The 25,618-nt window shown below is 39.3% G+C and overlaps 1 protein-coding gene across 3 annotated transcripts in view; it reads left to right on the forward strand.

Moving 5' to 3' along the window:
- The window catches only part of LOC139746442 (constitutive coactivator of peroxisome proliferator-activated receptor gamma-like), a 119,971-nt gene that overhangs the window by 48,051 nt on the left and 46,302 nt on the right, over window positions 1–25,618 (forward strand). Inside the window, exon 1 of one of the 3 annotated variants that reach the window (XM_071657693.1) lies at window positions 14,675–14,717. The exons of the other annotated variants lie outside the window; for them this stretch is intronic. The gene's annotated coding sequence lies outside the window, so the exon portion shown is untranslated. Of the gene's footprint in view, window positions 1–14,674; window positions 14,718–25,618 lie in introns of those variants that run through there. 3 annotated transcript variants of the gene reach the window in all.

A 25,618-nucleotide genomic window follows, 5' to 3' on the forward strand; every position in this document is an offset into this window, starting at 1 on the left:
GATTGACCAAGAGGATATATGTGTCGGAGGTGGAGGGAACAAGGAGAAGAGGGAGACCAAATTGGAGGTGGAAAGATGGAGTGAAAAAGATTTTGTGTGATCGGGGCCTGAACATGCAGGAGGGTGAAAGGAGGGCAAGGAATAGAGTGAATTGGAGCGATGTGGTATACCGGGGTTGACGTGCTGTCAGTGGATTGAAGCAGGGCATGTGAAGCGTCTGGGGTAAACCATGGAAGGCTGTGTAGGTGTGTATATTTGCGTGTGTGGACGTATGTATATACATGTGTATGGGGGGGGGTTGGGCCATTTCTTTCGTCTGTTTCCTTGCGCTACCTCGCAAACGCGGGAGACAGCGACAAAGTATAATAATAAAATAAATAAGTTTGTTGAGTATTCTTGGTAAATTATATGGGAGGGTATTGATTGAGAGGGTGAAGGCATGTACAGAGCATCAGATTGGGGAAGAGCAGTGTGGTTTCAGAAGTGGTAGAGGATGTGTGGATCAGGTGTTTGCTTTGAAGAATGTATGTGAGAAATACTTAGAAAAGCAAATGGATTTGTATGTAGCATTTATGGATCTGGAGAAGGCATAAGATAGAGTTGATAGAGATGCTCTGTGGAAGGTATTAAGAATATATGGTGTGGGAGGCAAGTTGTTAGAAGCAGTGAAAAGTTTTTATCGAGGATGTAAGGCATGTGTACGTGTAGGAAGAGAGGAAAGTGATTGGTTCTCAGTGAATGTAGGTTTGCGGCAGGGGTGTGTGATGTCTCCATGGTTGTTTAATTTGTTTATGGATGGGGTTGTTAGGGAGGTAAATGCAAGAGTTTTGGAAAGAGGGGCAAGTATGAAGTCTGTTGGGGATGAGAGAGCTTGGGAAGTGAGTCGGTTGTTGTTCGCTGATGATACAGCGCTGGTAGCTGATTCATGTGAGAAACTGCAGAATCCTCAGGCGCCTCACCATGAGTCATACATACATTAAATAACCTTACCAACCAGTCAACAATATAGTCACCTCCTTTTTTAATAAATTCCACTGCAATACCATCCAAACCTGCTGCCTTGCCGGCTTTCATCTTCCACAAAGCTTTCACTACCTCTTCTCTGTTTACCAAATCATTTTCCCTAACCCTCTCACTTTGCACACCACCTCGACCAAAACACCCTATATCTGCCACTCTATCTTCAAACACATTCAACAAACCTTCAAAATACTCACTCCATCTCCTTCTCACATCACCACTACTTGTTATCACCTCCCCATTTGCGCCCTTCACTGAAGTTCCCATTTGCTCCCTTGTCTTACGCACTTTATTCACCTCCTTCCAGAACATCTTTTTATTCTCCCTAAAATTTAATGATACTCTCTCACCCCAACTCTCATTTGCCCTTTTTTTTTTTCACCTCTTGCACCTTTCTCTTGACCTCCTGTCTCTTTCTTTTATACATCTCCCACTCAATTTCATTTTTTCCCTGCAAAAATCGTCCAAATGCCTCTCTCTTCTCTTTCACTAATAGTCTTACTTCTTCATCCCATCACTCACTACCCTTTCTACTCAACCCACCTCCCACTCTTCTCATGCCACAAGCATCTTTTGCGCACTCCATCACTGATTCCCTAAATACATCCCATTCCTCCCCCACTCCCCTTACTTCCATTGATCTCACCTTTTTCCATTCTGTACTCAGTCTCTCCTGGTACTTCCTCACACAGGTCTCCTTCCCAAGCTCACTTACTCTCACCACCCTCTTCACCCCAACATTCACTCTTCTTTTCTGAAAACCCATACAAATCTTCACCTTAGCCTCCACAAGATAATGACCAGACATCCCTCCAGTTGCACCTCTCAGCACATTAACATCCAAAAGTCTCTCTTTCGCACGCCTGTCAATTAACACGTAATCCAATAACGCTCTCTGGCCATCTCTCCTACTTACATAAGTATACTTATGTATATCTCGCTTTTTAAACCAGGTATTCCCAATCATCAGTCCTTTTTCAGCACATAAATCTACAAGCTCTTCACCATTTCCATTTACAACACTGAACACCCCATGTATACCAATTATTCCCTCAACTGCCACATTACTCACCTTTGCATTCAAATCACCCATCACTATAACCCGGTCTCGTGCATCAAAACCACTAACACACTCATTTAGCTGCTCCCAAAACACTTGCCTCTCATGATCTTTCTTCTCATGCCCAGGTGCATATGCACCAATAATCACCCACCTCTCTCCATCAACTTTCAGTTTTACCCATATTAATCGAGAATTTACTTTCATACATTCTATCACATACTCCCACAACTCCTGTTTTAGGAGTATTGCTACTCCTTCCCTTGCTCTTGTCCTCTCACTAACCCCTGACTTTACTCCCCAGACATTCCCAAACCACTCTTCCCCTTTACCCTTGAGCTTCGTTTCACTCAGAGCCAAAACATCCAGGTTCCTTTCCTCAAACATACTACCTATCTCTCCTTTTTTCACATCTTGGTTACATCCACACACATTTAGGCACCCCACTGTGAGCCTTCGAGGAGGATGAGCGTATATATATATATATATATATATATATATATATATATATATATATATATATATATATATATATATATATATATATATATATATATTTCTCTTCTTTTTTTAAACTATTCGCCATTTCCCGCGTTAGCGAGGTAACGTTAAGAACAGAGGACTGGGCCTTTTTTGGAATATCCTCACCTGGCCCCCTCTGTTCCTTCTTTTGGAAAATTAAAAAAAAAAAAAAAGAGAGGGGAGGATTTCCAGCCCCCCGCTCCCTCCCCTTTTAGTCGCCTTCTACGACACGCAGGGAATACGTGGGAAGTATTCTTAATCCCCTATCCCCAGGGATAATATATATATATATATATATATATATATATATATATATATATATATACACGTACATATTCATACTTGCTTGCCTTCATTCATTCTCAGCGCCACCCCAACCCACAGGAAACAGCTTCGCCATCCTCTGCGTCAGCGAGGTAGCGCCAGGAAACACAAAGAAGGCCACATCCGTTCACACTCAGTCTCTTGCTGTCATGTCTAACGCACCGAAACTACAGCTCCCTATCCACATCTAGGCCCCATACATACATATGTACATATTTATACTTGCTTGTCGTCATCCATTCCCGACGCCGCTTCGACTTATAGGAAACAGCACAAATGCATTAGGAAAGAAATAAAGATAACATATACACTCTCTTTTCCTCCTCCGCGTCAACGAGGTAGCGCCAGGAAACAGACGAAAAAAAAGGCCACACCCGCTCACATCCATACTCGAGCTGTCATGTGTAATGTTTCAAAACCACGGCCCCAAGACCTCTCCATGGTTCACCCCTGACGTTTCAAATGCCCTGGTTTACTCCACTGACAGCATGTTGACCCTGGTGTAATACATCCTTTCAGTTCACTCTATTCCTTGTACGCCTTTCACCCTCGTGCATATTCAGGCCCGATCGCTCAAAATCTTTTTCATTCCATCCTTCCACCTCCAGTTTGGCCTTCCGCTTCTTGTTCCCTCCACTTCTGACACATGTATCCTCTTTGTTAACCTTTCCTCACTCATCCCCTCCATATTTCCAAACAATTTTAACACACCATCTTCTGCTCTCTTAACTACACTCTTTTTGTTACCACATCTACCTTACTTACTCGATCAAACCACCTCACACCACATACTGTTTTCAGACATTTCATTTCCAACACATCCACCCTTCTCCGCACAACGCTATCTATAACCCATGCCTCGCAGCCATATAATATCTTTGAAACTACTATTCCTTTAAACATACCGATTTTTGCCCTTCCAGATAACGTTCCCTCTTTCCATACATTCTTCAGCGCTCCCAGAACCTTTGCCCCCTCCCCCACCCTATAACTCGCTTCCACTTCCATAGTTCCATTCGCTGCCATGTCCGCTCCCAGATATATGAAACACATCACTCCCTCCAGTTTTTTCCATTCAAACTTACCTCCTAACTAACATTTCCCTCAACCCTGCTGAACCTAATGATTTTCCTTTTATTCACATTTACTCACAACTTTCTCCTTCCACATACTTTTCCAAAATCAGTCCTCAAATTCTGCAGTTTTTCAATCGAATCAGCCACCAGTGCTGTATCAACAGCAAACAACTACTGACTCGCTTCCCAGGCCCTCTGATCCCCCACAGATTGCATAATCGCACTTCTATAAAAGATTCTTACATTTACCTTCCTCAAGAAAATAGTGAAATTGGAAAAAATGTAGCTTAGACATTGAAGCTTATTGATACAGTGGTCAGGTTGATGAGAACTACTATTGACGTTTGTGTGAATAAATTGTACATTTCCTTTTTCCATAGCCAGAGGTTGAACCATTATGTGACATCCATTTTTTCATTTCATTTTAAGCTAGAAGTTTCAGTTTTCTGAATTGTTTCTTGCATTTTTCATATGTATATGTGTGTATGTGTGTGTGTGTGTGTATATGTGCGTATGTATGTGTGTGTGTGTGTATATATATATATATATATATATATATATATATATATATATATATATATATATATATATATATATATATATATATATATATATATATATATATATATATATATATATATATATTATCCCTGAGGATAGGGGTGAAAGAATACTTCCCACGCATTCCTCGGGTGTCGTAGAAAGCGACTAGAGGGGACGGGAGCGGGGGGCCAGAAATCCTCCCCTCCTTGTATTTTTTTTAACTTTCTAAAATGGGAAACAGAAGAAAGAGTCACGCGGGGAGTGCTCATCCTCCTCGAAGGCTCAGATTGGGGTGCCTAAATGTGTGTGGATGTAACCAAGATGTGAAAAAAGGAGAGATAGGTAGTATGTTTGAGGAAAGGAACCTGGATGTTTTGGCTCTGAGTGAAACGAAGCTCAAGGGTAAAGGGGAAGAGTGGTTTGGGAATGTCTTGGGAGTAAAGTCAGGGGTTAGTGAGAAGACAAGAGCAAGGGAAGGAGTAGCAATACTCCTGAAACAGGAGTTGTGGGAGTATGTGATAGAATGTAAGAAAGTAAATTCTCGATTAATATGGGTAAAACTGAAAGTTGATGGAGAGAGATGGGTGATTATTGGTGCATATGCACCTGGGCATGAGAAGAAAGATCATGAGAGGCAAGTGTTTTGGGAGCAGCTGAATGAGTGTGTTAGTGGTTTTGATGCACGAGACCGGGTTATAGTGATGGGTGATTTGAATGCAAAGGTGAGTAATGTGGCAGTTGAGGGAATAATTGGTATACATGGGGTGTTCAGTGTTGTAAATGGAAATGGTGAAGAGCTTGTAGATTTATGTGCTGAAAAAGGACTGATGATTGGGAATACCTGGTTTAAAAAGCGAGATATACATAAGTATACTTATGTAAGTAGGAGAGATGGCCAGAGAGCGTTATAGGATTACGTGTTAATTGACAGGCGCGCGAAAGAGAGACTTTTGGATGTTAATGTGCTGAGAGGTGCAACTGGAGGGATGTCTGATCATTATCTTGTGGAGGCTAAGGTGAAGATTTGTATGGGTTGGGGTGAAGAGGGTGGTGAGAGTAAGTGAGCTTGGGAAGGAGACTTGTGTGAGGAAGTACCAGGAGAGACTGAGTACAGAATGGAAAAAGGTGAGAACAATGGAAGTAAGGGGAGTGGGGGAGGAATGGGATGTATTTAGGGAATCAGTGATGGATTGCGCAAAAGATGCTTGTGGCATGAGAAGAGTGGGAGGTGGGTTGATTAGAAAGGGTAGTGAGTGGTGGGATGAAGAAGTAAGAGTATTAGTGAAAGAGAAGAGAGAGGCATTTGGACGATTTTTGCAGGGAAAAAATGAAATTGAGTGGGAGATGTATAAAAGAAAGAGACAGGAGGTCAAGAGAAAGGTGCAAGAGGTGAAAAAAGAGCAAATGAGAGTTGGGGTGAGAGAGTATCATTAAATTTTAGGGAGAATAAAAAGATGTTCTGGAAGGAGGTAAATAAAGTGCGTAAGACAAGGGAGCAAATGGGAACTTCAGTGAAGGGCGCAAATGGGGAGGTGATAACAAGTAGTGGTGATGTGAGAAGGAGATGGAGTGAGTATTTTGAAGGTTTGTTGAATGTGTCTGATGATAGAGTGGCAGATATAGGGTGTTTTGGTCGAGGTGGTGTGCAAAGTGAGAGGGTTAGGGAAAACGATTTGGTAAACAGAGAAGAGGTAGTGAAAGCTTTGCGGAAGATGAAAGCCGGCAAGGCAGCAGGTTTGGATGGTATTGCAGTGGAATTTATCAAAAAAGGGGGTGACTGTATTGTTGACTGGTTGGTAAGGTTATTTAATGTATGTATGACTCATGGTGAGGTGCCTGAGGATTGGCGGAATGCGTGCATAGTGCCATTGTACAAAGGCAAAGGGGATAAGAGTGAGTGCTCAAATTACAGAGGTATAAGTTTGTTGAGTATTCCTGGTAAATTATATGGGAGGGTATTGATTGAGAGGGTGAAGGCATGTACAGAGCATCAGATTGGGGAAGAGCAGTGTGGTTTCAGAAGTGGTAGAGGATGTGTGGATCAGGTGTTTGCTTTGAAGAATGTATGTGAGAAATACTTAGAAAAGCAAATGGATTTGTATGTAGCATTTATGGATCTGGAGAAGGCATATGATAGAGTTGATAGAGATGCTCTGTGGAAGGTATTAAGAATATATGGTGTGGGAGGCAAGTTGTTAGAAGCAGTGAAAAGTTTTTATCGAGGATGTAAGGCATGTGTACGTGTAGGAAGAGAGGAAAGTGATTGGTTCTCAGTGAATGTAGGTTTGCGGCAGGGGTGTGTGATGTCTCCATGGTTGTTTAATTTGTTTATGGATGGGGTTGTTAGGGAGGTGAATGCAAGAGTTTTGGAAAGAGGGGCAAGTATGAAGTCTGTTGGGGATGAGAGAGCTTGGGAAGTGAGTCAGTTGTTGTTCGCTGATGATACAGCGCTGGTGGCTGATTCATGTGAGAAACTGCAGAAGCTGGTGACTGAGTTTGGTAAAGTGTGTGAAAGAAGAAAGTTAAGAGTAAATGTGAATAAGAGCAAGGTTATTAGGTACAGTAGGGTTGAGGATCAAGTCAATTGGGAGGTGAGTTTGAATGGAGAAAAACTGGAGGAAGTGAAGTGTTTTAGATATCTGGGAGTGGATCTGGCAGCGGATGGAACCATGGAAGCGGAAGTGGATCATAGGGTGGGGGAGGGGGCGAAAATTCTGGGAGCCTTGAAGAATGTGTGGAAGTCGAGAACATTATCTCGGAAAGCAAAAATGGGTATGTTTGAAAGAATAGTGGTTCCAACAATGTTGTATGGTTGCGAGGCGTGGGCTATGGATAGAGTTGTGCGCAGGAGGATGGATGTGCTGGAAATGAGATGTTTGAGGACAATGTGTGGTGTGAGGTGGTTTGATCGAGTAAGTAACGTAAGGGTAAGAGAGATGTGTGGAAATAAAAAGAGCGTGGTTGAGAGAGCAGAAGAGGGTGTTTTGAAATGGTTCGGGCACATGGAGAGAATGAGTGAGGAAAGATTGACCAAGAGAATATATGTGTCGGAGGTGGAGGGAACGAGGAGAAGAGGGAGACCAAATTGGAGGTGGAAAGATGGAGTGAAAAAGATTTTGTGTGATCGGGGCCTGAACGTGCAGGAGGGTGAAAGGAGGGCAAGGAATAGAGTGAATTGGAGCGATGTGGTATACCGGGGTTGACGTGCTGTCAGTGGATTGAATCAAGGCATGTGAAGCGACTGGGGTAAACCATGGAAAGCTGTGTAGGTATGTATATTTGCGTGTGTGGACGTATGTATATACATGTGTATGGAGGTGGGTTGGGCCATTTCTTTCGTCTGTTTCCTTGCGCTACCTCGCAAACGCGGGAGACAGCGACAAAACAAAACAAAACAAAAAAAAAAAAAAAACCTTCCTCACCACTCCAATCATAAACAAATTAAACATACATGACGATATCACACACACCTGCCGCAAACCAACCTTCCCTGGGAACCAATCACTCTCCTCTCTCCCTACTCGTACACATGCCTTACACCCTTCATAAAAACCTATAGAACGTATAAAGAAAACCGTAATAGTTATATAAGTATACTTCAGTTGAGCTATTGACTCAATAAAGAGAATAATTAATACGTATATCAAAGAAATACATTGTACATCCAAAAGTAATTGGTATAATACCCACTGTATATGAAGACAGAAATTATGGAAATAAGACGTGGATGAGTGGATTAAGACAGGGATGCACAGGCTCACCTGCTCTTTAAATCTATTACATATAGAACTGTACAAGAACTGGGTGATTTACGAAAAGGTTTTGAAGACGACAAATTTAAAATCAATACGCTCTTCTTTGCATATAACGATTTGTTATTGGCCACTACAGTAGAAGGGGCGAAAGAAATGATTGATATTGTAATCAGAGTTGGTGACGAATGTGGGTAACTGTACGACAACTATCGCCGTATTCAGTGTGAAAAAGAAACTAGAGAATATCAAAGAAATGAAAATAAATCAATGTATCAAATATTTGGGAAATATACCAAAGAACACTGGAAACCGAAGTAAAATGCTTAAAGAGAAAGCTGTACGAAAATGAATGTACCCTGTCATTGCTCGAACTTGTATCAAAATTTCAATAGGTAAGATTTTTTCCAAGAACATTGCTTTACCAGCCAATTTATATGGTTCAAATATAATGCACTTTACTAAGACTGAATTGGCAACGGACAGAGTGGAAAATGCTGCATTTAGACAAATACCAGGAGCACAGATATATGAACAAGAGACCACATTAAGAGAAATAGGTGCCTCAGGTATGGAATCAAGAATTATAGGCCATAACATATTCACAGGAAAAAAATGAATGAAAATGAAAATGCAATACTTAAATGAAAAGGACAGGAAATAAGTGAAAAGAAAATATATATAGATAAAAGAGACAAAAGAAGTATATTCGGGAAAAAAATGAAAACAACAAGCTTCTCAAAATGAAACAAATATAAAAGTAAAAAATTGAGATACAGAAAATGAAAAAATGAGATGGGAAATAAAAGAAAAATGGAAATTTATTGGAAATGGAGGGAAGACAGCATATGTTAAAATGCAACTATCTGTAATATTGTACAAATGCAAGCTTATGATTTATTGATGATGATAAAAACAGATTCTCTGGTGTAGATAAAAGTTGTGATATATTCGTAACAGGAAGACCGGCCCACATCTAACAAACTTCGCTTCATAATAAGGGTGGGAGAGACAGACAATGACGGAGATCATTGACTGTTTTGGATATTTTAGATATACATCATCGAACAAAATATTAATCATCGTCTCATAATCATTCAGTCATATCAATATTCGTAAATCGGGTGGTTCGCCATCACTAAAAGTCTGTGTGGGCCGGAGTCATCCAACCATATAGATATGGCAATGTGGAAGGTATAACCTACGATATACTGGTATATTTTGGTCATTTGGAAGGTATACTCTACGGTATTCTGGTATATTTTGATCATTTGGAAGGTATATTCTACGATATTCTGGTATATTTTGATCATTTGGAAGGTATACTCTGCCATATTGATATATTTTGATCATTTGGAAGGTATATTCTAAGATATTCTGGCATATTTTAATCCTTTGGAAGGTATACTCTACGATATTCTTGTATATTCTTAACATTTGGAAGGTATACTCTGCGATATTCTGGTATATTTTGATCGTTTGGAAGGTATACTCTACAGTTCTCTTTTTTTTTCTTTCAAACTATTCGCCATTTCCCGCGTTGGCGAGGTAGCGTTAAGAACAGAGAACTGGGCCATTGAGGGAATATGCTCACCTGGCCCCCTTCTCTGTTCCTTCTTTTGGAAAATTAAAAAAAAAATAATGAGAGGGGAGGATTTCTAGCCCCCCGCTCCCTCCCCTTTTAGTCGCCTTCTACGACACGCAGGGAATACGTGGGAAGTATTCTTTCTCCCCTATCCCCAGGGATACTCTACAGTATTTTAGTATATTTTGATCATTTGTGAGGTATACTCTACATTCTGGTATATTTTGATAATTTGGAAGGTATACGATATTCTGGTATATTTTGATCATTTGGAGGTTATACTCTACGATATTCTGGTATATTCTGATAATTTGGAAGGTATGCTGTACGATATTCGGGTATATTTTGATTTTTGAAGGTATACTCTGCGATATTCTGATATATTTTGATCATTTGGAAGGTATACTCTACGATATTTTGATCATTTGGAAGGTATACTCTACGATATTCTGATCATTTGGAAGGTATGCTCTACGATATTCAGGTATATCTTGATAATTTGAAAGGTATATTCTACGATATCCTGTTTTTATCATTTAGAAGGTATACTGTGCGATATTCTGGTATTTTTTATCGTTTGGAAGGTATACTCTACGATATTCTGGTATATTTTGATAATTTAGAAGGTATACTGTGCGATATTCTGGTATATTCCGATCATTTGGAAGGTATACTCTTCGATATTCTGGTATATTTTGATCATTTGGAAGGTATAATCTACGATATTCTGGTATAGTTTGATCATTTGGAAGGTATACTCTACATTCTGGTATGCTCTGATCACTTGGAAGGTATACTCTACGATATTCTGGTATATTTTGATCATTTGGAAGGTATACTCTACGATATTCTGATAATTTGGGAGGTATACTCTACGATATTCTCATCATTTGGAAGGTATACTCTACGATATTCTGGTATATTTTGATCATTTGGAAGGTATATTCTACGATATTGTGTTTTTATCATTTGGAAGGTATACTGTAAGATATTCTGGTATATTTTGATCATTTGGAAGGTATACTCTACGATATTCTGGTATATTTTCATAATCTGGAAGGTATACTGGACGATATTCTGGTATATTCTGATCATTTGGAAGATATACTCTACGATATTCTGGTATATTTTGATCATTTGGAAGGTATGCTCTACATTTTTGTATACTCTGATCATTTGGAAGGTATACTCTACGAAATTCTGGTATATTTTGATCATTTGGAAGGTATACTCTACGATATTCTGGTATATTCTGATCATTTAGAAGGTATACTTTACGATATTCTGGTATATTTTGATTTTGGAAGGTATACTCTACGATATTCTGGTATATTTTGATTTGGAAGGTATACTCTACGATATTCTGGTGTATTTTGATAATTTGGAAGGTATACTTTACGATATTCTGGTATATTTTGATCATTTGGAAGGTATACTCTACGATATTCTGGTATATTTTGATCGTTTGGAAGGAATACTCTACGATATTCTGATATATTCTGATTATTTGGAAGGTATACTCTACGATATTCTGGTATATCTTGATTTTCGAAGGTATACTCTACGATATTTTGGTATGTTTTGATTTGGAAGGTATACTCTACGATATTCTGGTATATTCTGATCATTTGGAAGGTATACTCTACGATATTCTGGTATATTTTGATCATTTGGAAGGTATACTCTACGATATTCTGGTATATTCTAATCATTTGGAAGGTATACTCTACGATATTCTGGTATATTTTGATAATTTGGAGGGTATACTCTACGATATTCTGGTATATTTTGATCATTTGGAAGGTACTCTACGATATTCTGGTATATTTTAATCATTTGGAAGGTTTACTCTACGATATTCTGGTAAATTCTGATATTTGAAAGGGATACTCTACGATATTCTGGTATATTTTGGTAATTTAGAGGGTATACTCTACGATATTCTGGTATATTTTGATTATTTGGAGGGTTTACTCTACGATATTCTGGTATATTTTGATCATTTGGAGGGTATACTCTACGATATTCTGGAATATTTTGATAATTTGGATGGAACTCTACGATATTCTGGTATATTTTGATAATTTGGAAGGTTTACTCTACGATATTCTGGTAAATTCTGATATTTGGAAGGTATACTCTACGATATTCTGGTATATTTTGGTCATTTGGAGGGTATTCTCTCCGATATTCTGGTATATTTTGATCATTTGAAGGGTATACTCTACGATATTCTGGTATATTTTGGTCATTTGGAGGGTATACTCTACGATATTCTGGTATATTTTGATCACTTCGGCCAAAACGTAAGTGCGCCAAACGACGAAGTGGCACAACTAATTACGAAACATGTCACCCTGTGTGTTTTTGTGGCTTACTACCTACAATAAACCTTAGACGCTCCCTCCATTTTTTCTTATTGTTATTCTTGAGTAAACTCGGGCCAACACCCCTTGCTTGATGGTCATTCTATTATTCCTATATATCCTATCATTTCGTAAGGAGGGAATTGTGCATCGGGTGAATTCGATGTATTTATCTTTGGGAAACTATGGTGACAACAGTTGATAAATATTGTTTTTCCTTTGATTGTCTGCAGATAGTTTCCTTTCATATCAACATATTTTCTACCTGCTCATCTGAACACATCTTGGGTAATTTCCATGGCTCACACTGAATTATTCTCGTATATTTCAGCAAATATAAGCATATTTCGGGAGTTTGTCTCCAATCGCGCAACAGTGCCAGCAAGTGTTAATATGAACATAAATGTTACTAGTTAACAACTACTATATCATTATAAGTGTACCTTACCGGTACCAATGGAGTCCTTTAGAATCTCAGTGACTATCTTTGTATGGAGATAATGACGGAAACAAACATTGACGAGGATCACCTTAATGTTATTCCACAAGTCGTCACAACACACAACTGACAATAGTAACCACATCATGATTGGTAGAACTGTATTCTAGGGCAACGCCTGTCTTTATCGATATATGTATATATATATATATATATATATATATATATATATATATATATATATATATATATATATATATATATATATATATATATATATATATATATATATATATTCAAATACTGGTGGATTGGTTTGTACCGGGGAAAAAATTGGACTGGTTCAATATCAAAAATGAGTATTTTTTCTAATCCACGGTTAGAACGAGACAACTTATATTAACCACTGACATAGACTTGGATTATGGCTGTACTGGCAGCAGTAGCTTGTAAATATGGTAGAGAGACATGAATAATGGTTCTACTGGCAGCATTTACTTATAAACATGTTAAGTAGACTTGGATTATGGCTGTACTTGCAGCAGTAGCTTGTAAATATGGTAGAGAGACATGAATAATGGCTCTACTGGCAGGATTTACTTATGAACATGATACGTAGACTTGGATTATGGCTCTACTGGCAGCATTTACTTATAAACATGGTAAGTAGACTTGGATTATGGCTGTACTGGCAGCAGTAGCATGTAAATATGGTAGGGAGACTTGAATAATGGTTCTACTGGCAGCATTTACTTATAAACATGGTAAGTAGACTTGGATTATGGCTGAACTGGCATCAGTAGCTTGCAAATATGGTAGAGAGACATGAATAATGGTTCTACTGGCAGCATTTACTTATAAACATGGTAAGTAGACTTGGATTATGGCTGTACTGGCAGCATTTACTGATAAACATGGTAAGTAGACTTGGATTATGGCTGTACTGGCAGCATTTACTTATAAACATGGTAAGTAGACTTGGATTATGGCTGTACTGGCAGCATTTACTTATAAACATGGTAAGTAGACTTGGATTATGGCTGTACTGGCAGCATTTACTTATAAGCATGGTAAGTAGACTTGGATTATGGCTGTACTGGCAGCATTTACTTATAAACATGGTAAGTAGACTTGGATTATGGCTGTACTGGCAGCATTTACTTATAAACATGGAAAGTAGACTTGAATTATGGCTGTACTGGCAGCATTTACTTATAAACATGGAAAGTAGACTTGGATTATGGCTGTACTGGCAGCAGTAGCTTGTAAATATGGTAGAGAGACATGAATAATGGCTGTACTGGCAGCATTTACTTATAAACATGGTAAGTATACTTGGATTATGGCTGTCCTGGCAGCATTTACTTATAAACATGGTAAGTAGACTTGGATTATGGCTGTACTGGCAGCATTTACTTATAAGCATGGTAAGTAGACTTGGATTATGGCTGTACTAGCAGCATTTACATATAAACATGTTAAGTAGACTTGGATTATGGCTGTACTGGCAGCATTTACTTATAAACATGGTAAGTAGACTTGGATTATGGCAGTACTGGCACATTTACTTATAAGCATGGTAAGCAGACTTGGATTATGGCTGTACTGGCAGCATTTACTTATAAGCATGGTAAGTAGACTTGGATTATGGCTGTACTGGCAACATTTACTTATAAGCATGGTAAGTAGACTTGGATTATGGCTGTACTGGCAGCATTTACTTATAAGCATGGTAAGTAGACTTGGATTATGGCTGTACTGGCAACATTTACTTATAAGCATGGTAAGTAGACTTGGATTATGGCTGTACTGGCAGCATTTACTTATAAACATGGTAAGTAGACTTGGATTATGGCTGTACTGGCAGCATTTACTTATAAACATGGTAAGTAGACTTGGATTATGGCTGTACTGGCAGCATTTACTTATAAACATGGTAAGTAGACTTGGATTATGGTTGTACTGGGCCAATCAGTAGCTTGTAAATATAGTGTCAGCTGAACCCGACCGCCGCTGTTGATCCATGGAAGGTAAACCATCTCAGGGACATTATGATGTTCATGTTATGGTCACTTGATAATTTTCCATCTCAGGGTCATTATGATGTTCTTGATGTTATGGCCATTTGATGATCATCCATCGCCATCCTTTTAGATGCAGTATTTTCATGTAGTAATCATAAGATATGCGGCGACACTTAAACCATGACAATTTTGCGTCGTCTCTCAAGCCTTATGTATTTAGGGTGAGATATTTAGTTTCCAATGTAAACCTTTATATGATAATATTTATATATGGCTCGGCATTTCTATTATCTTTGCATACTAAGTACTCTGTAAAAGTCTATTTTTCCCGGCATCGAAACCTTGAAAATTGGATCCTTATATTTTAGGAGCTGTCTATAGTTCATTGATATAACTAAAATCACTGTGGGGCTGAATTTGAAGTAGGTTTTATTTAATGATATAAGTCGATAGTGGTGTATTTAAGACACTTGCGTTGTATTAGAATCATTAAATGTCATCCAGGTTGCCTTAGTTGGGCTCAGACAAGTTGCTGTAAAAAAAAAAAAGAATTATACTAAATTCATGAACAAAGAAAAAACTATTTTACCCTTTTGCTGTCATCAGTTAGTTTCCGTAAACACCGAAAATTCGTTTTATATGCAGAAATTTCAAAGAAATTCTTTTTCCCCTTTGACACGAACATGTTACAGAAGAATAATGAGACAACCAAAACTAAGCAATATAGACCTCATCTTAACCAAGATGACATGAAAGACATTAAGTATCCATTGATGACAAGATGCAAGAGGTTTGTAATTGGTTGGTAGAATACAGTGTTACTGTAATACACCCAAACGCCTAATGAAGTTTGTAAATCATTGATGTTTACTCCATTTTCCCTTTGGATTTTATGATTTTATTTTGTGATAACCATCCCAGTGTTACAACGCCATACATACTCTCTAAAAAATCCACTGAAATTCAAGAATAGATTGAGTGTATTACAATATTACAGGTGTATTTCACCAGTACTATAGCATTCCACTTAGATTTTGTTCTTTCAGGTGGCGCCATACTTCCCACCAAAATCTAGTTTCTTAGCCACTCAAAGAAATGGACATAAATCCACCACAGCCCAAGTGGATTCATTAGTCAGCAGGGTCTCCCATAATTCAACGAGTGAATTTCACTGATACAGCTGCACTGCTATTGAATTTTATTGCTGAAGACGACACCATATCTCTAACCAAAATCTAGTAGTCTCTTATCCTTCACATGACCAACCAAAATCATCAAGTAATCTGTTATCCACCTCAGTTGAATTGACCTAAATTGACCAAAATTCAAGAGGATTTATTAGTTGACCACAGCTACAACATTATAGAGTGCTTCACCAATTTTGCTTTAGTTTTCCTTGAATTTGCTATTAAAGAATGAATTTGTGCTGCATATGGTTCAGAGTGGATCATAAATCATGAATAACCATTGTGCTTACAGAATTAGTAAAGTGCTAATATGAAAATTGATTTCTTTTGTCGATGGGATTCCTACATTATTACTTTGGTCCCTACCTACATTACGTACCCAAGTATAAGCAAACACTTTGACCCATTATCCTTCTGTTCCTTCATACATTAGTAACCTTGACATTTACTTTGGTGTTGTATTTACTTATTTCATTATCATAACTGATCTCTGTCCTTGTGGATCTGGGCACATCCTTATGATTATTGTAAGCTGGCAGTGTTGTATAGGTGCTAAAATTGTTTCTCTTGCATGCTGCTGTTTCATAGCTACAGGGATTGTATTTGCCAAGGGATAGAAACATGTTTAAGTTTAACATATAAAGAAAACCCAACAATGTTTTTATTTATTTATTTATTTATTAATTTTTTTTTTTTGTCGCTGTCTCCCGCGTTTGCGAGGTAGCGCAAGGAAACAGACGAAAGAAATGGCCCAACCCACCCCCATACACATATATATACATACGTCCACACATGCAAATATACATACCTACACAGCTTTCCATGGTTTACCCCAGACGCTTCACATGCCCTGATTCAATCCACTGACAGCACGTCAACCCCGGTATACCACATCGATCCAATTCACTCTATTCCTTGCCCTCCTTTCACCCTCCTGCATGTTCAGGCCCCGATCACTCAAAATCTTTTTCACTCCATCTTTCCACCTCCAATTTGGTCTCCCACTTCTCCTCGTTCCCTCCACCTCCGACACATATATCCTCTTGGTCAATCTTTCCTCACTCATTCTCTCCATGTGCCCAAACCATTTCAAAACACCCTCTTCTGCTCTCTCAACCACACTCCTTTTATTTCCACACATCTCTTTTACCCTTACGTTACTTACTCGATCAAACCACCTCACACCACACATTGTCCTCAAACATCTCATTTCCAACACATCCACCCTCCTGTGCACAACTCCATCCACAGCCCACACCCCGCAACCATACAACATTGTTAGAACCACTATTCCTTCAAACATAGCCATTTTTGCTTTCGGAGATAATGTTCTCGACTTCCACACATTCTTCAAGGCTCCCAGGATTTTCGCCCCCTCCCCCACCCTATGATTCACTTCCGCTTCCATGGTTCTATCTGCTGCCAGATCCACTCCCAGATATCTAAAACACTTTACAATGTTTTTATATTCATTATTACCTAGCTCAACATGACCGAGTTAAACTATCATCATTCCAGTCAGGGCATTAGGGCATTATGTATATGCAGTCTGGAATTTATTGATAATGAGTTTGAGAACATTTATTCTGGTGGATCCAAGTTACAGTATCCTAGACCTTTCATTGATAAATCTCTTAAGTTGGTAAAGAAATCATTTTACAGAGTTAAACCCAAACCTCCCCTTAATACTGAGAATGTTTTAGTCCTCACTTTTAGTGATAACTTTACATAACTTCTCAGGTTGCTCAAATCCTTTAAAGTAAAAACTTCTCAGGTTGCTCAAATCCTTTAAAGCAAATGTAGGCTTAATCAAAAACTCACCAGAAAATTCTGTGGGCTTTATATATAGAATCCCTTGTAAAAGCTGTAATATGTTTTATATGGGCAGACTGGTAAGGCTCCTTGTGTTAGACTCAAGCAACATGAATGTAATATAAAAACAGGACAAGACTCAAATGCTTTATCTAGTTGTCTTAGAAATTATGACCATTGTTTTGACTGGATTAGAGCTGATATAATTATTTACTGTAACTCCCTTACCATGAGAAATATCATTGACTCTTCTATCATTAAGTACACAAAAAATTGTAACAATATTAGTGAAGGTCTGTACAAACTGGATAGCTTTGTTTTAGGCAAAATTTGTAAACAGTTCCCTTTCCTGTCCACGTGATAGAATTTTTACGACAGGCATGATGACAGACATGAACACCACCATCCAGTAACACTTGTTAATCAATGGCATCTTAGCTCCGTCTCTTCCTTGTATATCAACTGGCTGTTTACGTCTATCTCATTCTCGTATCTCCCCTAATTATGTTATCATTACACAGAGTGTGCTTGGGAACTTACAGTATTTGGGAAGAGTGGTTCAGGAAAGTCTTGGGAATAAAGTCAGGGGCTGGTGAGAAGACAAGAGCTAAGGAAGGAGTAACACTACTGAAGGAGTTATGGAAGTATGTGATGCAGTGTAAGAAAGTAAATTTTAGATTGATGTGAATGGAAAGAGATAGGTGATCATTGGTACCAATGCACCTGGTCATGAGAATAGAGATCATGAGAGGCAAGTATTTTGGGAGCAGCTGTGAGTGTGTTAGCAGCTTTGATGCATGAGACTGGGTGGGTTATAGTGATTATTAGTCTATTTATTTTGCTTTGTCGCTGTCTCCTGCGTTAGCGAGGTAGCGCAAGGAAACAGACGAAAGAATGGCCCAACCCACACACATACACATGTATATACATACACGTCCACACCCGCACATATACATACCTATACATCTCAATGTATACATATATATACCCACGCAGACATATACATATATACCCATGTACACAATTCATACTGTCTGCCTATATTCATTCCCATAGCCACCCCACCACACATGGAATAACAACACCCTCCCCCCTCATGTGTGTGGTGTAGCGCTAGGAAAAGACAACCAAGGCCCCATTCGTTCACACTCAGTCTCTAGCTGTCATGTAATAATGCACTGAAACCACAGCTCCCTTTCTACATCCAGGCCCCACAGAACTTTCCATGGTTTACCCCAGATGCTTCACATGCCCTGATTCAATCCATTGACAGCATGTCGACCCCGGTATACCACATCGTTCCAATTCACTCTATTCCTTGCACGCCTTTCACCCTCCTGCATGTTCAGGCCCCGATCACTCAAAATCTTTTTCACTCCATCTTTCCACCTCCAATTTGGTCTCCCACTTCTCCTTGTTCCCTCCACCTCTGACACATATATCCTCTTCGTCAATCTTTCCTCACTCATTCATTCTCTCCATGTGACCCTACCATTTCAAAACACCCTCTTCTGCTCTCTCAGCCACACTCTTTTTATTACCATACATCTCTCTTGCCCTATTATTACTTACTTGATCAAACCACCTCACACCACATATTGTCCTCAAACATCTCATTTCCAGCACATCCACCCTCCTGCGCACAACTCTATCCATAGCCCACGCCTCGCAACCATACAACATTGTTGGAACCACTATTCCTTCAAACATACCCATTTTTGCTTTCGGAGATAATGTTCTCGACTTCCACACATTCTTCAAGGCCCCCAGAATTTTCACCCCCTCCCCCACCCTATGATTCACTTCCGCTTCTATGGTTCCATCCGCTGCAAAATCCATTCCCAGATAACTAAAACACTTCACTTCCTCCAGTTTTTCTCCATTCCAACTTACCTCCCAATTTACTTGACCCTCAACCCTACTGTACCTAACAACCTTGCTCTTTTTCACATTTACTCTCAGCTTTCTTCTTTCACACACTTTACCAAACTCAGTCACCAGCTTCTGCAGTTTCTCGCATGAATCAGCCACTAGTGCTGTATCATCAGCGAACAACAACTGACTCACTTCCCAAGCTCTCTCATCCACAACAGACTGCATACTTGCCCCTCTTTCCAAAACTCTTGCATTTATTATAGTGATAGGTGATTTAAATGTAAAGGTGGGTAATGTAGCAATTGAGGGTATAATTGGTTTACATGGAGTGTTCATTGTTGTAAATGGAGACTTGGATTTAAATGTGCTGAGAAGGGTAGCTGGAGGGATGTCTGATCATTATCTTTTGGAGGTGAAGGTGAAGATTTGTAGAGGTTTTTCAAAAAAGAAGAGAGAATGTTGAGAAGTGAGTGGTGAGAATATGTGAGCTTGGAAAGGAGATTTGTTTGAGGAAGTACCAGGAGAGATTGAGTGTGGAATGGCAAAAGATGAGAGCAAATAACGTGAGGGGAGTGGGGAAGAATGGGATGCTTTTAGGGAAGCAGTGATGGTTTGTGCAAAAGATGCATGTGCCATAAGTAAGGTAGGAGGTGGGCAGATTAGAAAAGGTGTGAGTGGTGGGATGAAGAAGTAAGGTTGTTTGTGAAAGAGAAAAGAGATGCATTTGGACTATACTTGCAGGGAAGCAGTGCAAATGACTGGGACATGTATAAAAGAAAGAAGCAGGAGGTAAAGGGAAATGTGCAAGGGTTGAAAAAGAGGCAAATGAGTGTTGGGATGAGAATGTATCATTAAACTTTAGGGAGAATAAAAAGTTGTTTTTGAAGGAGGTTAATAACGTGTGTAAGATAAGAGAACAAATGAGAACATCGGTGAAGGGGGCAAGTAGGGAGGTAATAACAGGTAATGATGATGTGAGGAGATGGAGTGAGTATTTTGAAGGTTTGTTGAATGTGTTTGATGATAGAGTGGCAGATATAGGGTGTTTTGGTCGGGGTGATGTGTGAGGTGAGAGGGATCAGGGAGAATGCTTTGGTAAAGAGAGATGTGGTGAAAGCTTTGTGGAAGATGAAATCCGGCGAGGCGATGTGTTTGGATGGTATTGCAGTGGAATTTATTAAAAAAGGGGTGACTATGTTGTTGATTGGTTGGTAAGGATTTGTATGTTTGTATGGATCATCGTAAAGTGCCTGAGGATTGGTGGAATGCTTGCATAGTGCCATTGTACAAAGGCAAAGGGGATAAAGGTGAGTGTTCAAACTACAGAGGCATAGGTTTATTGATTTATTCCTGGGAAATTATATGGAGGGTATTGATTGGGAGGGTCAAACCATGTAGAAAGCATCAGATTAGGAAAGAGCAGTGTGATTTCAGAAGTGGTAGAGGATGTGTGAATCAGGTGTTTGCTTTGAATAATGTATGTCAACTTGGAAAAACAGATGGATTTGTATGTAGCATTTATGGAATCTGGAGAAGGCATATGATAGAGTTAATAGAGGTGCCCTTTGGAAGGTATTAAGAGTATATGGTGTGGGAGGTAAGTTGCTAGAAACAGTGAAAAGTGTTTATTGAGGATGTAAGGCATGTGTACAAGTAGGAAGAGAGGAAAGTGATTGGTTCTCAGTGAATGTTGGTTTGCGGATGAGGTGTGTGTGTGATGTCTCCATGGTTGTTTAATTTGTTTATGGATAGGGTTTTTAGGGAGGTAAAAGCGAGAGTTTTGGAGAGAGGGGCAGTCTGTTGTGGATGAGAGGCCTTGTGTAGTGAGTCAGTTTTTGTTTGCTGATAATACAGCACTGGTGGCTGATTTGGGTGAGAAACTGCAGAAGCTGGTGACTGAGTTTGGTAAAGTGTGTGAAAGAAGAAAGCTGAGAGCAAATGTGAATAAGAGTAAGGTTATTAGGTTTAGTAGGGTTGAGGGATAAGTCATTTGACAGGTAAGTTTGAATGGAGAAAAACTGGAGGAAGTGAAGTGTTTTAGATATCTTGGAGTCGATTTAGTAGCGGATGGAAACATTGGAAGCAGAAGTGAGTCACAGGGTGGGGGAAGGAGCGAAGGTTCTAGGAGCGTTGAAGAATGTGTGGAAGGCGAGAACGTAATCTCGGAGAGCAAAAATGGGTATGTTTGAAGGGATAGTGGTTCCAACAGTGTTATATGCTTGTGAGGCATGGGCTATAGATGAGTTGTGCGGAGGAAGGTGGATGTGTTGGAAATGAGATGTTTGAGGACAATATTTGGTGTGAGGTGGTTTGATCGAGTAAGTGATGAAAGGGTAAGAGAGATGTGTGGTAATAAAAAGAGTGTGGTTGAGAGAGCAGAAGAGGGTGTATTGAAATGATATGGTCACATGGAGAGAATGAGTGAGGAGAGATTGACAAAGAGGATATATGTATCAGAGGCGGAGGGAACGAGAAGAAGTGGGAGACCAAATTGGAGGTGGAAGGATGGAGTGAAAAAGATTTTGAGCGATTGGTGCCTGAACATACAGGAGGATGAAAGGCGTGCAAGGAATAGAGTGAATTGGAACGATGTGGTATACCGGGGTCGATGTGCTGTCAGTGGATTGAACCAGGGCATATGAAGCATGTGGGGTAAACCATGGGAAGTTTTGTGGGGCCTGGATGTGGAAAGGGAAGTGCGGTTTCGGTGCATTACGCATGACAGCTAGAGACTGAGTGTGAACGAATGTGGCCTTTGTTGTCTTTTCCTAGCACTACCTTGCATATGCGCATGGGAGGGTGTTGGCATTTCGTGTGTGGCGGGGTGGCAACGGGAATGGATGAAGGTAGCAAGTATGAATATGTACATGTGTATATATGTATATGTCTGTTTATGTATATGTATGTATACGTTGAAATGTATAGGTATGTATATATGCATGTGTGGGTGTTTATGTATATGCATGTGTATGTGGGTGAGTTGGGACATTCTTTTGTCTATTTCCTTGTGCTACCTCGCTAATGCAGGAGACAGTGACATAGTATGATAGATGAATAAATATAGATAATTATGATTAAAAACATACCTCTAAAATGTAGAAGGTACAATTTTCAGCTATATTTGGTCTCAGGCACTTCCCTCCTTATTGTCCAGCAGTAATCTGCTAACATAGAGGGGCTCCACTTTCCTTGGTACCGCTTTTCCATGTCCAAAATTTCCTGGTGAAATCTTACATTGTGCTCATCACTGACTGCCCCAAGATTTTCCAAGAAAAAGTCTAAGTGTGAGTCCAAAAAGTGAATCCTTAAACTCATATTGCACCCCAGAGCTTTATTTGAAGTCAATAGATTTTTTACAACATCACAGTAGTTTTCTGATCTTTGATTTCCCAAATAATCCTTGCAAACTCTCTTAAATGACAGCCATGCAGTTTTTTCAACTTCATTTAGCTCTTCATCAGACTTTTCATCTTGAAGCAGTTCCCTGATCTGTGGTCCTACAGAAACACCCTCCTTGATTTCGGGGAATTTATTCCTCCGATATGTGAATCCAAGGCCAGTTTTATTCTTGAATGTGATGAAGTTCTTCATCAACCCAAGCTTACTACTCAAAGGATGCAGATAGATTTTCTCAGGATCAACAAGAGGAGGATTTATGACATTCTTCTTCAGTGGAGTCCGTGATGTTCAAGTGGTCACACTTTCTTTACATAATGATTTTTCTTGTCCTGGCTGTCCCACTCACATAGAAAACAACAGAACTTTGTGTAACCAAGTTGCATTCTGATTAAAAGTGCCACAACTTTTAGGTAACCACATGCATTCCACTTAAAGTCCTCAAACTTAATTTTTTCCATAAGAAGCTTCATGTTATCATATGATTCCTTCATGTTAGATGTGTGAGCCAGAGGAATGGAGGGGAACTTATTTCTGTTGTGGAGTAGAACTGCATTCAAGCTTACTTTTGATGAGTCAATAAACAAGTGCCCCTTGTCTGTGTTACATTCATGGCTAAGTGCCTCCATAATAGAATCAATTCATTGCAAAATACCAGACCATCTTCAAGGGAGAAAGATTCTTTGAAAACGACATGGTAGTCATGATAAAAACAAACTTTAGTTTCATTCTGGAGAAGATTCCAGCCCTTTAAACTGGATCCCAAAAGTTTAGCTTGCTTCTTGGACAAGTTTATTTAGCTGACAAGATCATTGATATCTCCTTAACTCAGGAAATGTGGTTCACTTGAAGGACAGCTTGGTCCAAATGTTGGATCCAGATTGTCCTCTAGGTCTACTTTCTCATCACCAGACTCATTTTCACACTGTCATTTTTCTTGGAGGCTCTGGCATAGGTAATTCCTAACTGTGAGGTACTGGCCTCATAGCAGATGGTAAATTAGGATATTAATCAACAGGATGCTTGGATTCTGATGGTATACAATTTATATTTGTCAAGCAGAAGTAGCATTCCGAAACATGACCTTTGGGTTGTCTCCAAACCATAGGAATAGCAAAAGGCATATGGCATGAACCTTTTGCCCATGCTGTGAGAAGTCTGACACATGTAATGCAACAAATAAGGGGGGCCCAACTTTTATCCTGGTCACCCACTTTACAATCAAAGTAATGCTCATAGCATTTTTTAATGAGTGGTGTGAAAGAATGATTTTACGATATGAATGTCAGTTTACTGCAGATGTAGCAGAAAGAATTCAGACTATTTACGCAGTTTCTCGGCATTATGATGGTAGATGGGGTATCAGCACAACACTTGAATGCACAAAAGTACAATCTGTCAGCAGAGTGGAAAATACCCTGTTTACACATTTGAGTTCTAGCCTGCAACTGACAGAGAACTGCTTCTGAGGAGTGGGCACTGTTTGAATGTCCCACTATTTCCAGCCATGTGTCTGGCTTTTGCTTTCAAAAAGAAGCTGTTGCACTCCACAATCAATGAAAATAGCTGTGTTTGTTAAACTTTTTGTTTCAAATTTCTGTAGAGCACTGGTACATATGTACTCAATGTAATATGTGAGTATGCTGGAACAGAAAACTATGGGTGATAGAGAAATTCTCAAAACATATTTGGATTCAGTACATAAGAATACATAAGAAACATCCTTTTTTCTATGGGACAGAATTTTTGTTTACCTGTGATATCAGTGAGAAGAGAGTGGTGAAAGTAAGTGAGCTTACAAAAAATTGTGTGAAGGAATACCAGGAGAAATTGAGTGTAGATTGGCAAAAGGTGAGAGTAAATGAAACAAAGGGAATGGGAGGTATCTAGGAAAGCTTTGCCAGGATGTGTGAGAAATATGTGGCATGCGAAAGGTGGGAGATGGACAGACTAGAAAGGGTAGTGAGTGGTGGGATGAAGAAATAAAGGTGCTGGTGAAGGAGGAAAGGGAGGTGTTTGGGTGCTATTTACAGGGAAGGAGTGCAGATGATTAGGGGATGTATTGAAGTGGCACAATGTCAAAAACAAGGTGCGGGGGTTGAAAATGAGGGCAAATGAGGGTTGGGGTGAGCAAGATCAGTAAACTTTAGGACGAACAAGGAGATATTCTGGAAGGTTAATAATGTATGGAAAAAAAAAGAGAAGAAATAGGAACATTGGTGAATGGGGCAAAAGGGGAATTGGTAACAGGTGGTGTTGAAGTGAGGGGACAGAGTGAGTGTTTTGAAGGATTTTTGAATGTGTTTGATGATCGGGTGACAGGTGTAGGGTTTTTAAGTTGGGATGGTATGTAAAGTGAAAGAGTATTGGAAAGTGGTTTGTTGAAGAGAGAAGTAGTGAAAGCCTTATGTAGGATGAAATGTGACAAGGCAGCTGGAGTGGATGGTATTGCTGGTGAATTTATTTAGAAAGGGGGGTGCTGTGTTGATGATATGTCAGTCAGAATTTTAAGTATATCTATGGATCATAGTGGGGTGCCTGAGGATTGGTAGAATGCCTGTTTGGTGCCATTGTGAAAAGACAAAGGTGATAATGATGAGTGTTCACACTACTGAGGGATAAATTTGTTGAGTTTAA

Source organism: Panulirus ornatus, chromosome 65 (assembly GCF_036320965.1).
Source record: "Panulirus ornatus isolate Po-2019 chromosome 65, ASM3632096v1, whole genome shotgun sequence".
NCBI lineage: Eukaryota > Metazoa > Arthropoda > Malacostraca > Decapoda > Palinuridae > Panulirus > Panulirus ornatus.